The following is a 17,085-nucleotide window of genomic DNA, read 5'->3' as shown; positions in this document are numbered from 1 at the left end:
GGGCTCCTTTGAAAGGCAGCAAAATCACCCAATCATTTTCTGTTTGTTTTTTTTTTTCCTCTATGTCTTTATGATGGGTAGGAACTTCACATATGCACATTAGTAATAAAAATGTCAATCCTAAAGGAAATCAACCCTGAATATTCACTGGAAGGACTGATACTGAAGCTGAAGCTGAATCTTCAATACTTTAGCCACCTAATGTAAAGAGCCGACTCATTGTAAAAGACACTGATGCTGGGAAAGACTGGAGACAAAAGGAGAAGGGGAGGGCAGGGGATGGGCTGGTTGAATGGCAACACTGACTCAATGGACATGAGTTTTGAGCAAACTCCAGGAGATAGTGAAGGACAGGGAAACCTGGCTTGCTGCAGTCCATGGGGCTGAAAAAATCAGACATGACTGAGTAACTGAACAATAACCACAACAATAAAAATGTATCCCAAACTTGGGGAAAGGAAAGAGGATGGCCTCTGGCTTTGCCGGTATCCAGCTAGAGAATTTTCTAAGTCTGCCTGAGCATCAGACTCTCTGGGGAATGTAGCTTTGTTTCCCAAAGGATGTGCAGTGACTTGAGAGCCCAGATGTTCTGCAGCCATGGAAGGTTAAGGGTTTTAACCTGTAGAAACTGGCAAGGAGTAACGGTTTTATGGCCCAGTAGAGAAGATGACCCAAAAGGTTATGCTTTTACTTCCCTCCCAGTCTATTAACTGATTTTGCATCTAACTTAGCAAGTTTGTTTCAGCTTGCCTCTCCCAGCTGACTTATAAACCCCTGCTCTGGCTATACTCCTCAAATCAGCTGCTTTTAACTTCCTGCTGGTTCATTAATTTATTCATTACTGAATTAAATTAAGCTTTAACATGGTCTCACCATCTATTTGTAAAAGAATTCTGTTTCAAACAGCAAACAGTTGATATGGACCATTACTTGTAGGACAGGTAGAATAATAATAATCAAAATTCAACATTTATTAAATGCATATTCTTTGCCAGGCAATGTGCTAGAGGCTTTAAAAGTATTATCTACTTTAGTCCTCATAAAAGCCCTACACTGTGTGCCATGCTATTGTTGTTGTTGTTGTTGTTTAGGGGCTAAGTCATCTTACACTCTTGCAATTCCATGAACTGTAGCCCGCCAGGCTCCTCTCTCCGTGAGATCTCCTAGGCAAGAATACTTAAATGGGTTTCCATTTCCTTCTCCAGAGGATCTTCCTGACCCAAGGATCAAACCTGTGTCTTCTGCATTGGCAGGCGGGTTCTTTACCACTAAGCCGCCGGAGAAGTCTTTGTGTCATATGATTTTGCCAATTTAATAGATGATACACAGAAAGGAAGTAATTTGCCCAAAGTCACACCTCCAAGGAGACAGACTGGGATTCAAAACCAGGCAGTGTGGGTTTCTCTGCAAAAAAGTAAATAAATAAAAAGACACTTATCATAACACAAGTAATGCAATCCCTATCCCATGAGCTTTTTGCAAACTTAAACACAGAAGTTTGCCATGTGCCAGAGGGACTCTAAGTGGCCAAGAATGAGCAGCCACTGAGATGCTTGAGCCTGTCTCAACCTGACTGATGTCTCAGATCCATTCCAGAGGCCAGCCTTCCCCCGACTCTGTAATCCATGCCACCTTAGTAAAGTGCAATATCCAGGGCTTTCCCGGGTGCGTGGGTTTGGGGTACTGGTTCTTTCCATCTGTTTCTGCCATCTTCCTGGAACTGGAAGGGCTAAAACTGCATTTCCCAGAAGGCCTTGTAGCTTGAGTTCAGTGTCAGGTGCAGATTCCCCCAGTCAGGGGCACTTCTGTGAAGCTCACCTTCAGAACTGAGCTGTGTGTTGGGTGGGCTGGCCTGCTCCTAAGGGCAGCTTCCTGACCTTCACCTGCTGGCTGGTCCAATTCTGTGATGTCGCTTTAAAAGTTTTTCCTGGAAACCCAGACTTGATCCCATAAGCCACTTAATACCCTTTAATGAATCAGTTTCCACTACACTAACTGGAATAGATCTTTTTTCTTCCACTGAGACCTAAGCCTCACAGAGATCGGTACTGGGAGTAAAATCTGGGATTGGTTATCTGATCTGACTACATACAGCTAAAGAACATACCAGCATTCAATGATAAAATGGTGGGGAGAGGGCTCCAGGGTGGACAGAGAGAAGCAATTACCCTGGGATCTCAGAGTAGCAGCACCGATGTCCCAGAGGCCAGGAGCCACAGGGACCCCCATGGGCAGCACAGTCAGAATGCTTATCAGAATGACTCAGCTCATAAGATTCTTTGATAGAGGTCAGTTGATCATGGGGCCCCTTCGGCTGAAATAGGTGGGCAGCCTGTTATGGTCCTTCTTGACCTGTGTAACCAAAAAAATAAAATTCTCTGGGCCTGGTGAACAAAGACTGATAAGGGACCACAATAGACAACCCCCTCATCTAGTTCCCAGAGTTGGCTTGCAAACCCTGAGCCCTTTGAATGAAGAGGAGGCCAGGTTCTGCTGGGGATTGGTGCTGGGCCACCACCTGTAATTCTGAGTAATGCTCAAAATTCTCCAAGGCAGGCTTCAACAGTACATGAACTGAGAACTTCCAGATGTTCAAGCTGGATTTAGAAAAGGCAGTGGAACCAGAGATCAAATTTCCTATATCCATTGGATCGTTGCAAAAGCAGGAGAGTTCCAGAAAAACATTTACTTCTGCTTCATTGACTATGTCAAAGCCTTTGTGTGGATCACAACAAACTGTGGAAAATTCTTCAAGCAATTGGAATACCAGACCACCTGACCTGCTTCCTGAGAAACCTGAATGCAGGTCAAGAAGCAACAGTTAGAACTGGACATGGAACAGACTGGTTCCAAATCTGGAAAGGAGTACATCAAGATTATATACTGTCACCCTGCTTATTTAACTTATATGCACAGTACATCATGAGAGATGCCAGGTTGGGTAAAGCACAAGCTGAAATCAAGATTCCTGGGAGAAATATCAATAACTTCAGATATGCAGATGACACCACCCTTATCAGTTTAGTTCAGTTCAGTCACTCAGTCATGTCTGACTCTGTGACCCCATGAATTGCAGCATGCCATGCCTCCCTATCCATCACCAACTCCCGGAGTTCACTCAGACTCACGTCCATCGAGTCAGTGATGCCATCCAGCCATCTCATCCTCTGTCATCCCCTTCTCTTCCTGCCCCCAATCCCTCCTAGCATCAAAGTCTTTTCCAATGAGTCAACTCTTCGCATGAGGTGGCCAAAGTACTGGAGTTTCAGCTTTAGCATCATTCCTTCCAAAGAAATCCCAGGGCTGATCTCCTTTAGAATGGGCTGGTTGGATCTCCTTGCAGTCCAAGGGACTCTCAAGAGTCTTCTCCAACACCACAGTTCAAAAGCATCAATTCTTTGGCGCTCAGCCTTCTTCACAGTCCAGCTCTCACATCCATACATGACTACTGGAAAAACCATAGCCTTGACTAGACAGACCTTAGTCGGCAAAGTAATGTCTCTGCTTTTGAAAATGTTATCTAGGTTGGTCATAACTTTCCTTCCAAGGAGTGTCTTTTAATTTCATGACTGCAGTCACCATCTGCAGTGATTTTGGAGCCCAAAAAAATAAAGTCTGACACTATTTCCACTGTTTCCCCATCCATTTCCCATGAAGTGATGGGACCAGATGCCATGATCTTCGTTTTCTGAATGTTGAGCTTTAAGCCAACTTTTTCACTCTCCTCTTTCACTTTCATCAAGAGGCTTTTTAGCTCCTCTTCACTTTCTGCCATAAGGGTGGTGTCATCTGCATATCTGAGGTTATTGACATTTCTCCCAGCAATCTTGATTCCAGCTTGTGTTTCTTCCAGTCCAGCGTTTCTCATGATGTACTCTGCATATAAGGTAAATAAGCAGGGTGACAATATACAGCCTTGACGTACTCCTTTTCCTCTTTGGAACCAGTCGGTTGTTCCATGTCCAGTTCCAACTGTTGCTTCCTGACCTGCATACAGATTTCTCAAGAGGCAGGTCAGGTGGTCTGGTATTCACCACCCTTATGGCAGACAGCAAAGAACTGAAGAGCCTCTTGATGAAAGTGAAAGAGGAGAGTGAAAAAGTTGCCTTAAAACTCAACATTCAGAAAACTAAGATCATGGCATCTGGTCCCATCACTTCATGGAAAATAGATGGGGAAACAGTGGAAACAGTGACAGACTTTATTTGGGACTCCAAAATCACTGCAGATGATGACTGTAGCCATGAAATTAAAAGACTCTTGCTCCTTGGAAGAAAAGTTATGACCAACCTAGACAGCTTATTAAAAAGCAGAGACATTACTTTGCCAACAAAGGTCTATCTAGTCAAGGCTATGGTTTTTCCAGTAGTCATGTATGGATGTGAGAGTTAGACTATAAAGAAAGTTGAGCACCAAAGAATTGGTGCTTTTGAACTGTGTTGTTGGAGAAGACCTTTGAGAGTCCCTTGGACTGCAAGGAGATCCAACCAGTCCATCCTAAAGGAAATCAGTCCTGAATATTCATTGGAAGGACTGGTGCTGAAGCTGAAACTCCAATACTTTGGCCACCTGATGCGAAGAACTGACTCATTTGAAAAAGACCCTGCTGCTGGGAAAGATTAAAGGCAGGAGGAGAAGGGGATAACAGAGGGTGAGATGGTTGGATGTCATCACCAACTCAATGGACATGAGTTTGAGTAAACTCCAGGAGCTGGTGATGGACAGGGAGGCCTGGTGTGCCACGGTCCATGGGGTTGCAAAGAGTTGGACACGACTGAGCAACTGAACTGAAACTAAAACTACCTGTATCAGCTAGCCCTTGCTGTGTCACAAACTGCTCCAAAACCTAGTGACTTGAACATTCATTGTCACTCATGGGTCTTCACATCAACTGGGAAGTTCTGCTTGACTAATCAGGCTCCACTCAGCCTGGCTGGCCTCTCCCATGGTCTGGAGCCTCAGAGGGGCTGGCTCATCTCTGCCCCACGTGGTTTCACATCCTCCATTGAGCTAGCATGGGTTTGCCCATATTGAGAGAGTCAATTCCTAGGTAGGTTGATAAGAAGTCCAGGGTTCCCGAGGAGGAGGAGGAGGAGGAGGAGGAGGAGGAGGAGGAGGAGGAGGAGGAGAAGGAGAAGGAGAAGGAGAAGGAAGAGGAGGAGGAGGAGGAGGAGGAGAAAGGGATCTAGGGCTCTCAAGAAGAAAAGGACAAATGTTCTTTTCTACATTGCTTTGTCTTAGCCAATATAACAATGTATCTTGCTCGAGGACAAAGTGAAGTAAAGTAAGGTCGCTCAGTCATGCCCGACTCTTTGAGACCCCATGGACAGCAGCCTGCACCACGCTTCTCCGTCCATGGGATTTTCAAGGCAAGAGTGCTGGAGTGGGTTGCTGTTTCCTTCTCCAGGAAATCTTCCCGACCCAGGGATCGAACCCAGGTCTCCTACATTGTAGACAAACTCTTTACCATCTGAGCTAAATAAGAAGCTTCTGACTAATCCTATCATCTTAAAATGTATATTATGAGAGTGGGTCTGGTAAGATCTTTCTATTGTTCATCCTAATCTTGTTAACTTCAGATGTATGTTGTGGAAGTGGGTCTGAAAAAAAGTATATAAGGCCTTGATAAGACTAGATAGGGGGGCATTCTCTATCCTTCTTCTGATGTCTTATCAGAAGCTTTCTCTGTCCCTTTTCTTAGTTCAGTTCAGTTCAGTTCAGTCGCTCAGTCATGTCTGACTCTTTGCGACCCCATGAATCGCAGCACGCCAGGCCTCCCTATCCATCACCAACTCCCGGAGTTCACTCAGACTCATGTCCATTGAGTTAGTGATGCCATCCAGCCATCTCATCCTTGGTCGTCCCCTTCTCCTCCTGTCCCCAATCCCTCCCAGCATCAGAGTCTTTTCCAATGAGTCAACTCTTCGTATGAGGTGACCAAAGTACTGGAGTTTCAGCTTTAGCATCATTCCTTCCAAAGAAATCCCAGGGCTGATCTCCTTCAGAATGGGCTGGTTGGATCTCCTTGCAGTCCAAGGGACTCTCAAGAGTCTTCTCCAACACCACAGTTCAAAAGCATCAAACTCTGCTACACAAAACCTCTTGAGTGATCAAGCCTTGTCCCTGGTCCTGAAGCTAAATCTTTGGAGATCATGAATCTGACATCGTTCACCATAGCTATCAGTATGGAGGAGCAGAGTCCCTAGAGAAAGAATGGAGGCAAGCAAAACCTTCAGAAGCCTTGGTTTGGAACTAATAAATGTCATCTAAACACTTCATTCTTTTCATCAAAGCAAGTCACAAGGACATCCAGATTCAGGGGAAAATATACTCCATCTCTTGGTGGGAGGAGCTGCAGCCACATAACAAAGGGGTGTGGACACAAGAATTAATATCCAGTTTTGCCAACAACCTGCCTCAACACTTGGGCTTCCCTGATGGCTCAGTGAGTAAAAAATCTGCCTGCAATGCAGTAGACACAGAAGACACTGGTTCTATCCTGGGGTCCAGAAGATCCCCTGGAGGAGGAAATGGCAACCCACTCCCAGTATTCTTGCCTGGAAAATCCTGTGGATAGAGGAGCCTGGCTGGCTACAGCCCATGGGGCCACAAAAAGTTGGACACAGTTGAGCAACTAAACAACCTCCCAAAACACCGAATGTGTTGCTGTCAGCCTTCCTCCCAGCCTTCCCCAAAGGGACTGCAGACACTGCCCAGCGTACTGCCCACAGGGGGACAGAACACCCAAACCTCTGAGGGTTGTTGGACTTTGTCTTTGAGCTGATGCTAATCCCTGAAATCTTCCATCCACTGTGGCCTCAGTCAGAGGTCAGATCAGGCTGCAGTGTGAGCCTGGATCTTCACACAGTGAAGCCAGTAGGTTATTTCTGTACTTCCCAAATATATGGTTGGAAGACACAAGCTTTTACCTGGCACAATCCTGCGCTAGCCCCAGCCTGTGAGTTAGAGTTATTATGGTGGGAGGGGCAAGGAGAAATCTCCACCCTTTCCTATCAAAATAGGAAATGAAAGCACCCATGCCTCCCTGGGAGAGATTCAGCTGTTGGGTCCCATCAAAACTCAAGAGTCTTCCTACATCCCCTACTGGACCTGCTGGACCCACACAGAAGATGTGCAAGTCCTGGCTTGTGACTAGGCATCTTCACAGAGCTCCTCAGCTGATGACTCTATCAGAGTCGCTGCCCCAGATGTGGTTTCCTGGCTGGAACACCTGACACTCGGCTATTGATGTGTCCGGTGCTTTCCTCCTCTGAACCTTGACAAAGGCGGCCATGCCATCCCACTGTCGTACACAGAGCAACGTCAGCTCTCTGTTTTAGAATCCTAATTTCATGGCTGGATGCCTTCATCTCCCCGACATCCCACAGGACACCATGCTGGTCCACTACACTGATGACCCTGAGGGGAGAGGATCTTGGAGGAAAAACTCTTGGGCAGACACTCTGAAACCTTGCTAACACTCAGGCGAGCCAGAAGGGAGGAGACCAACCTCTGGAGAATTCAGGTTGTGTTAGGTTATCCCCTCCAAAGGTAGGGGGAGAGGGGAAAGATTGCCACACCTTCCAATTCATCAGTGAAAAAAGAGCACAAGGTGCCCATACCTTGAGCAAAGAGACTTCCATTCCCCCCTCTCTGAGTGGGGCCCAGAGCAGCAGGAGGCTGGTTGGCTGGTCTTGGCTGAAGCACAAGCAGCTTTGCCTCTTGGCACTTACGGTCCTTAAGATCCAGCAGGGCTCCAAGTGTGGGCAACAGATGGGAGACTGTGTGGAGAATCAGAGCGCCCGGTTCCTAGGGTTTGAATCAAAGTCACAGCCTCTGCATCGAGCAGCCATTCCCTTTGGAGACACAGTTCATCAGTTGCTCTCAGACCTAATGAAGACTGTACTTCTAGTCCCGGATCCATAAGGAACACCAAGGGGCCCTACATGACTGGAGGGGACCCGGTCCTCCAGGCCACATCCTGGGCCAAGCCAAGTGGCAGCCCTCACCTAAGGCACATACAAGAGAGCAGGGCAAGCAGGCCCTGGAAACACATGAAATTGTACCAGGGAGTGACTCACGCTCCATTCACCTCCTTCAGTATCTCCACCACCTCTCCCTCCACTCACCTCCATTGTTCCAGGGGTCTCCCTGTAACTGGCTGACTGAGGAACAAAGAACTCAAGCATGGCTTGCAGGCTCTGTGTGAATCTCCCCAGCATCATCCATGAGCAGATGCCACCACACCACAGCTCCACCCTGAGGTCTAGTGGAACAGAGAAAACCTTCCCAGAGGTGGGAACCCCAGCAACACAGCGATTTTCCAGTGGGTCCTGGTAGGAGTGATGAGAGGAGGTCTGCCCAGTGAACATGAGGACTGCCAGTAGGTTTGGCCATGTGGTCAAGGCCCGTGAAGAACTAGGTTGGAGGAGTTGTGGGTCGGGGGGCAGCCTCTCAAAATGACTCAGAGTGATAGGCTGCCTGGTCACCATAGCAGAGGAGGCCCTCGTAGCAGATGGGCAAGCTGATCCACTGTGAACCTCTTTCCCCAGTCATCCTGTACCTGCTCAGTGGGCTCATGGAGGCAGGGTTGGAGATTCCAGCAGGAGCTAAGTGCCCTGCTCTCCCCTCCCCAAGGTAGCTCCACCCTCCCAGGAGCAGCAGACATAGCAACCTAGCCTCACAGGAGCACACACCCCAGGAGAGTCAGGTCCTTTGTATCAATGGTGGATAGACCAGTTGGCCCCATTGGAACAGGCATTTACCCAAAATACAAGTTTGCTTTCTCTGCCACTCTATGCATTGGTGACTGCCTTCCACCACATCTCACACAGGATTGTTCCTGGCAATCCCAGGAACAGACGGAGAAGGAAGCCAGTGGTGTGACACATGGAATCCACTGCTCCTTCCCTGCATCCATCACCCAGAAGCACTTGGCACTCAAGAAGAGTGGAGCGTGGTAGAAGATCCTAGAAAGACTTAGTTATAGGTGGAAGCCAATGATGTGTGAGGCTGCTGGCTGTCTTAGCCAATGCAGAGCATACTCTGAACGAGCAAACCTCACATGATGCCCTTCCTCCCATAGGCAGGACATCTGGGTTAGCCAGACAAAGGAGGTGTGCACTCAGTGACTCATTGCAAATAGGTTACATTCTAGCTTCCCTTTTCCAAATCCTTCGACTCTGCTGTTTTAGGGATCTAGCGCCCAAAAGAAGACATACCCAGAGGACCCATCAGTGGAGATAACAAAGTGAAAGTACCACCTGGCATGTGGGGCTAATTGTGCCACTGGATCCACAGAGAACAATTTGGCTGCATTAATTAATCCTGAATATCAGGGGCAAATAGGGCAGCTTCCCTCAACAGGGGCAGAGTGACTATTCTGGTTCCCACATGATTTCAGGGACTGCTTCCTGTTATTGCAGCACCTTGGGATGGAGGTGATGGAGTTTACAGTAACCCTATACAAGTAGGACCACAAAGAGCCCAGACCCCGTGTGAATCCTTCAGGTTAAGAACCCAACTCCTCTGAGATGCTGAGGACAAAGAACATGGAATAAGCATTAGGAAAAAGTTATGAACATCATCGATGTGGCCCCTGGGCTGGTTGCATAAACAAGGCATGTGTCCTGGATTTCCTTTTTCCCCTCCCTTTGCCCTTCTCCTGTGAACCAGTGTGTCGTAGGTAGCTGATTTTAGCTTTGGGTGATGGCTGGGGTCTGGTCTCTCCTTTCCAGACTGAGGACAGTTGCAGTTTTATGAGGGATGTTTAGGGGTAGAAGCTTGGGAAGCAGTAGGGATCAGGGATAGTGACTTCAAAGGGTGGTCTGCAAGGGCCTGTGCACTGGCCTGCTGGTGTCTGCTCCCACCTCCTTCTAAAGACCACCCGGTTCTGCAGAGGCTGAAAGGTAAAACTACATCTCTCAGGAGTCCTTGCAGCCCAGTCTCCAGGCGCAGTATCTACCATCAGTGGGAAGCACCCCTGCAAGGAGGGAGCAACTTCCTGATGAGAACTAAAATACTGCTGCCGTATCAGTAAACCAAGGATGCTGCAGCCATCAAGCCCTCACGTTACAGCCACCCAGATGGTGGGCCCTGTGGGGACTCGATACGGAAACAATACCTGCCATCTAGCAGTCAACCGCTGTAGCCCCACTCCCACCAGGGGTGCAGCCAGAGGAGGCTTGAGCAAGCACAAGACGTAGGCCCCGTGCAGCTGAGATGCACACAAAGGGAAGGGCTTCAATAAGCCCAGACTCTTGCACCTTCCTGTACATGTGCTGTGCTTAGTCGCTCGGTCGTGCCCAACTCTTGTGACCCCATGGACTGTAGCCCACCAGGCTCCTCTGTCCATTGGGATTCTCCAGGCAAGAAAACTGGAGTGTGTTGCCATGCCCTTCTCCAGGGGGATCTTCCCAACGCAGGGATCGAACCCAGGTCCCCTTCATTGCAGGCAGGTTCTTTACCATCTGAGCCACCAGGAAAGCCCTGTACATAGAGAAGTACAGAATTCCTTAACTTGAGATACCTAGTTTTCTTTTTTTTAATATTTATTTATTTTGGCTGCACTAGGTCTCAGTTACAGCATGTGAACTCTGAGTTGCGGCCTATGGAATCTAGTTCCTTTATCATGGATTGAACCCCCTGCACGGGGAGCGCAGAGTCTTAGCCACTGGACCAACAGGGAAGTCCCTGGTTTTCTTTTATGAATGGTAATCTTTTGATGTTCCACTACCTAGTCTTTGTTGTAAAAACTCCTATATATCCTGGCTCCCTACCTCTCTTGCCCCTTCAGAACAGTTTTCTCAGCATTATCTAAGGAAACAGGCTTGAAGTCCTCAGAAGGTCCTCGGAAAGCCCACCAAATAAAACGTACAAAGCAAATCGAGGGATCTGCCCCCACTCTCACCCCTGCCCCACCCAGTCCTCATTGTACAGAGTCATTGTCACCTCCTCTGGCCCTGCCTAGAGAGTCAACAAGGCTGGGCAGGAGCCCAGGTCCCAGGGAACGGATGGAAGGAATATACTAGCGCTCATGGTCCATGACAGAAGCTATTCTGACATCCTTGGGAACACAGAGAGCCTAGGGGCCCTTCTTCAGATGAGATTTTCTTCAGACCAGGGATCTTGGCTGCATTAAGGACTTTCTCAGTTAGGTGGAAACACAATCCAGACTTTTTCAACCAACCCAGGGGACATTCTTGGCTCGAGTTAGTGACAGTCACAGGATAAGCTAAGATGACTCCAACAGGATCATCAGGACTCAGTTTCTCTCTGCGTCCTTTGGCTCTGCTCTCCTCCTGCTGGCTTCATTCCCAGCAGGCTGACTCCTAGAGACTGTCCTTGATGCTGTGAGCCTATGCTCCCCCAGCTTCAAGATCAGAACAGCGTTTTCTCTTTTCAAACAATTCTAGCAAAAGTCCCAGGGCTGAAGCTTCTCGAATCAGCTTGCTTGAGTCAGCCTGGGTTGAGCATCCAGTTCCTTTGGGGAAACTGAAGGAAAACCCTCAGTGGCTAGATCTGGGTGCCGTTCTTACTCCCAGAACAAGGTCATGAGGAACTTCATGGTCCTCTGTCCCATCAGAACATCTCTGCTTTTTCAGAACATGAAGTTTCAAAGCACAGATATGCAGGTGTCTGTCTGAAACACTCGGAGCAGCAGTCCCTGAGAGGAAAGGGACAGGCTCCATGGTGACAAGCATAATTTGGAGGCTGATATGTCTGAATTCTGACATCGGCTCCAGAATGTGATGGCTGTGCCTGGGGTCAGTGCCTCAGCCTCCATGAGCCACCATGCCTGTCCTCACAGGACTGTTGAGGATCGTTTTAATAAGAACAATGAACTGTCGCTATGTGTCCAGGCCTGTAATAAGTACTTGACACTTACCTCCTCTGGTCCATGGCATCAGCCCCAATTTATAAGAGGGTAAAGTGAAGAGAGTTGGGTTCTGCTTTAGGTCAAGTTTCCAAATAGCAGAGCCAGAAATGAAACCAGGGAAGGCTGATTCCAGAACCTGAGTCTTTAACCACCAAATGAGTCCTTAGGCTGGAATGAAGATAGTGGTGGTGATGGTGATGATGGTGGTGGTGGTGATGCTGATGCTGATAATATGTTGATTGTGATGGCGATGATACTGATGGTGGTGATGGTGATAATGACGGTGAGGGTGATGATGCCGTTTATGATGATGGTGATGATGCTAGTGATGATGGTAGCGGTGAAGATGGTAATGATAATAACCATGGTGATGATGCTGTTACTGCTGTTGCTGATATTTACGATCATGATCATGGTGATGGTGACGACAATGACAGTGATGGTGATGATGCTGATGATGGTGAGGATGTTAATCATGGTGATGAAACAGGGAAAGAGACAAGGTCCCAGGGACAGGGAGGGGCTCTTAGGCCAAAATGACAAGGAAGAGTTAGGGGACACAGAAAGCAGAAGGCCTACAAGGGTAACTCAACAAGGAGAACAAAAGCCTGAACCCAGGGCTGAAAGGAATCTCTCCCGACACCAGAATGGAAAGGAACGGAATCTCGTCCAATTCTTCCATTTTCCAGATGATCAGACCGAGGCCTAGAAAGAAAACTCATTGGTCCGAGGTCACTGTCCTGCATCCATACACAGCCCCAAGCCCCACCTCCCAGCTCCTAGTGAGGAGTCGAGCAACTCAGTCTCAGAGCCCTGGGCAGGAAGGAGACCCTCTCCACAATAAGCTGAGTGCCAAGATGGTACTTGGCTCCTGGAGGACTTCCATTCGTATCAGCTGAATTCCTTCAACTTAGGAAAAGTTCCCATGTAGGTCAGAGGTCTGGAAGAATGTCAGGCATGTGGCCAACAGAGCACCCAGTCCTGCTTCTAAGAAAGGCTGACAGGTCCCTGGGGTTCCGGGAAGGCCCAGGCAGGAGGCGGGCCAGGACAGGGTTTTTCCTGCCAACTGCAGGTACTGTCTCAGGGAGGGGCAAGTTGTGGGGCCAGCCCAACAGTCAGACCCCAGCCACTGAGCCTGGCTGCTCTCCCAACCATAAGTAAATCCCTTGTAGAAGACCTCCCCAATTACAAAGGCTGCCAGGAAGCCAGCGGAAGCAGGGCCCCAAGTCTGAAGAGAAAATGCTCTGGCCCTGTGAGCCTGGAGGCTGGGGGTGTACAAAGCAGAAGCTGTGGGTTCCCTCAGCCAGACCTGCTCCATCCCACTGCTCACTGTCCAGGCACCATCCTCGCTGCCACCGAGGAAGGCTGGGGACCTCGACAAGACTCAGCAGTGGACTCAAGCCAGGAAACCCTCTGGGGGAAAAGGGAGAGGGCTGGCTGCCCGCAGGGCTCCCCTCCCTCCATCCCTTCCTCCCTGGCCCCCTCAGGCTAGCAGAGCTGAGTGCTGCAGTGCCTGACGTGAACCAACAGCACCACCATCAGCTGCCAGCTGGGAAATCCGCCCTTTGGCTCCACGGAGCCCTGCACTTTGTAACAGGGGCTCAGTGGCAACCCAGTCCAGTACTCTTGCCTAGAAAATCCCATGGACAGAGGAGCCTGGTAGGCTACAGTCCATGGGGTCACAAAGAGTTGGACATGACTGAGCGACTTCACTTCAGCAGCTACAAGTCAGCTCTGCCTCGGGAAGCACAGACCTGAGAGAGAGAGAGCCTTCCGGACTGGCTCTCAAGGCCAAGAGGAAGCCTAACAGCCATGCCCGTCCTTCCCAGCTTAGGTGGGAGCAGCGATGGTGAGGCTGAGGGCAACAAGGTCAACGTGGGCCCAGCAGAGAATCTGGGTGGACAGACCCAGCCTGAGCAATAACAGTGAAAAGAATTAGGAACTCTGCCTGTTGGCTCCAGGGCCAGCCTGGGTCCACACGCAGAGGGCAGGCTTCACTGGGACATCTGGGTATCTCCTCATGGTGACTTTTGTCCACCCCTCTCCTTGGTTATAAATCCCCACTTGTTCATGCTGTATTGAGTTGTTTAGTCACTCAGTCATGCCTGACTCTGCAACCCCATGGATTGTAGCCCTCCAGACTCCTGTGTCCATGGGATTTCCCAGGCAAGAACACTGGAGTGAGTTTCTATTTCCTTCTCCAATCTCTCTCCTACTGCCAAACACACTGCAGGTCCATACACCTATCCCACGCCCCGCCCCTCTTGAATGAAGTCTGTCTTACCATTCTTGAACAAAAATCATCAGATAACTGTTTTTAACAAAATCTTTAGGAAGAATGAATGTGTGAAGGCATGCCAAACCAAAAGTTTGCTTGGAAAGTCCTGAGTTCAGAAACAACTGTCTGCCCCTCCTACCCACCCCCTCAGAAGTTCACTTTCTCCCAATCAGCCCGGCCCTGAGTACCTCTCCGCATGGGCATCAGACAGCAGCAGCTTGGCAGGGCTGGGGCTGAGGGTGCAGAGGAAGGGGTAGGGCTGTGCCAACGCTGGGAGCGTACGGTAGCCACTGGCTCTGTGGGGAGAGGCTCTCTGGTCAGCCATGACCTCTATGACAGGGGACGCCTTCAGACCTCACTCAGTGGACAAAGGGAGCAGACAGCCGCTCTGACAGCACGGCTTCCAAAAGGAGCAGAGCACTCCTGGAAAGGACGGGCCCCAGAGCTGGCAAACGCGCAGTGGACCCCTGCTACAGCAGCCAACACCTGGCCACCTGCAGGTACAAAGGCCTCAGAATGCCCCAACTGTGATCCCCACCGGGACACAGAGACCCTTTGCTCCATGTCTTCTCGGAAACCCAGTGGGCCCACCGCCTGGAGTCTGCAGTGGAACGGCTGGCTGGTGTGATGCAGGAGAGTGCAGAGAAGGACAGCGGGAGACGTCAGCCCTCCAGGAATCACCTGATGTCTGGAAGATGCCACTCAAAGAGACAGACGCGGAAGTCCTGACAAAGAGGAGCCAGGAGGGTTTCCACGGTGACAGAGCTCCCCAGAGAGGAAAACAGATGCACAGCCACAGAAAGGCAGCCTGCAGGTCGCGCTGCTCTGGGTCCCCTGACTGTGTCCCAGACACTCGGCTCCCTCTCTAGCCAGGGCTGCCTCCAGGCTGCGGGAGCCCCTGAGGCTGTCTGTCCTCCTTCAAAGATGCTGGCAAACCCTCGCCCCCTTGGTGCCCTGAGCCCAACCACCGCTCAGGCTCCCAGGCCACCGCTGGGAGAGTCAAGTGGCCTGAGTCTCAGGGAACTGGGAGCCCCAGGTCTGAACCCAACAGGGTCTGGTCCTCCTCTTTTCCTGCAGTGCTCTCTTTTTCTCCTGGCTTGTAGTGGCCTTCTTCTCCCCCTCCACTTTGAAGACAGTGTTGAGTCAGGCTATGGCCATAATAAGGAAATGAGAAGCAGGACCAAGAAAAGAAAGGGCCAGGCATTACTGAGAAATGCAAATAAAATATATAATGAGATAGCACCTCACACCTTTCATAATGGCCATGATTTAAAAAATCTACAAACAAATGCTGGAAACGGTATGGAGAAAAGGGAACCCTTTTGCACTGTTAGTGGGAATGTAAATTGATACAGCCACTATGGAGAACCGTGTGTGTGTGTGTGTGTGTGTGTGTGTGTGTGTGTGTGTGTGTGTGTGTGTGTGTGTTAGGAGATTCCTTTACAAACTAGGAATAAAACTACCATATGATCCAATAATCCCACTACTGGGCATATACCCTGAGAAAAAAATAATTGAAAAAGACACATGTATCCCAATATTCACTGCAGCAGTATTGACAATAGGTAGGACAAGGAAGCAATGTTGATATCCATCGACAGATGAATGGATAAAAAAGCTGTGGTACATATATACAATGAAATATTACTCAGCCATAAAAAGGGGCACATTTGAGTCAGTTCTAATGAGGTGGGTGAACCTAGAGTCTATTATACAGAGTGAAGTAAGTCAGAAAGAGAAAAACATTTATCATATATGAACGCATATATTTGAAATCTAGAGATATGGCACTGATGAATCTGTTTGCAGTGCAGCATTGGAGACGCAGACATAGAGAATGGACTTCCGGACACAGGGCCCGGGGGAAGGAGAGGGTGGGATGAATGGAGAGAGTAGCTGGGAACATATGCGCTACTGTATGTAAAACAGACAGCCAGTGAGAGTTAGCTCTATGACCCAGGGAACTCAAACCGGGACTCTGTGACAACCTAGAGGGGTGGGATGGGGTGGGAAGTGGGAGGGAGGTACAAGAGGGAGGGACTATATATATACCTATGGCTGATTCATGTTGATGTATGGCAGAAACTAACACAATATTGTAAAGCAATTATCCTCCAATTAAAAATAAATAAACTAAGGGGGGAAAAAAGCCGTGGGGCTGGTAATTGCCCTGACCCTTAGGTCCCTGAGTCTCACCCAGTGTGGGGCTCCTCCCTGCTCTGAATAGTCATCCCCACTGACACCTGGGCTCCTCCAATCAGCTCCAACACCCACTTCCTGGAGCTTATTCCAGCCTCAGCATGCCCTGTGCTTTCTGCTCTCCAGTTCTTCCCAAAACTGCAAAAACAAAAAGCAAAGCCTGGTCCTGCTGTGGGGTCCAGAGCTCGCCCTCTGGTTTGCACAAACCCTCTGAGGCTCTGGAGGCCCCAGTGTGTCATGAGGCCCCACTGGTTAAGCCCCATTTCCTGAAGGGCCTGCCCCACCCACTCTTCCACTGCTCAGTAGGGAACCTCCGCCCACCTACCTCCCCTTCCTCGGGGCAGCGGCGAGGACAGTCCTGAAGTCCTGACGGTGCAGTATTACCCAGCCCGTCACTACTGTGACTTCCTCAGGTACCGCTTTTGCAATCAGGTTTCAAGCTCACACCCCCACTGAGAGCTTGGCATGGGGAAAGCGAGGCTGCTCCTTGGGCTTTGTTTGATGTCTCATTTCCGGCCCCCCCAGACTGCGTCTGTTTGGGGCCCAGGAAGCTGAGTCTGGCTCATACCTGCCCAGCACCAGGGCTAAAGCACACAGAACATCAACCTATTTCCTGAATTTGGGGTGGGCTGCTCTGTTCACACACACATACATACATACACACACACACTTCTCCCCACCAGCATCAGAAGACCCTCCCTCAGGCTTTATCTACATTGGTACCAACTGG

At 49.4% G+C, this 17,085-nt stretch overlaps 1 long non-coding RNA gene across 2 annotated transcripts; it reads right to left on the bottom strand.

Annotated features, from left to right (window-relative positions):
* Positions 1-947: 947 nt before the first annotated feature.
* Positions 948-16,979, bottom strand: LOC121820788 (uncharacterized). 2 transcript variants are annotated; one of them, XR_006061487.2, is made up of 3 exons: positions 7,623-16,979; positions 2,169-2,352; positions 948-1,404 (listed from the first exon to the last, which is right to left on the bottom strand). It is a non-coding gene; the product is annotated as an uncharacterized LOC121820788 (long non-coding RNA). The 2 variants fall into 2 exon arrangements; XR_009595726.1 differs by having other exon boundaries at positions 2,169-16,979.
* Positions 16,980-17,085: the final 106 nt, after the last annotated feature.

Source organism: Ovis aries, chromosome 12 (assembly GCF_016772045.2).
Source record: "Ovis aries strain OAR_USU_Benz2616 breed Rambouillet chromosome 12, ARS-UI_Ramb_v3.0, whole genome shotgun sequence".
In the NCBI taxonomy this organism is placed as follows: domain Eukaryota; kingdom Metazoa; phylum Chordata; class Mammalia; order Artiodactyla; family Bovidae; genus Ovis; species Ovis aries.
The sequence above is the reverse complement of the archived record's forward strand: the minus strand, read 5'-3'. Positions and strand labels throughout refer to the sequence as shown.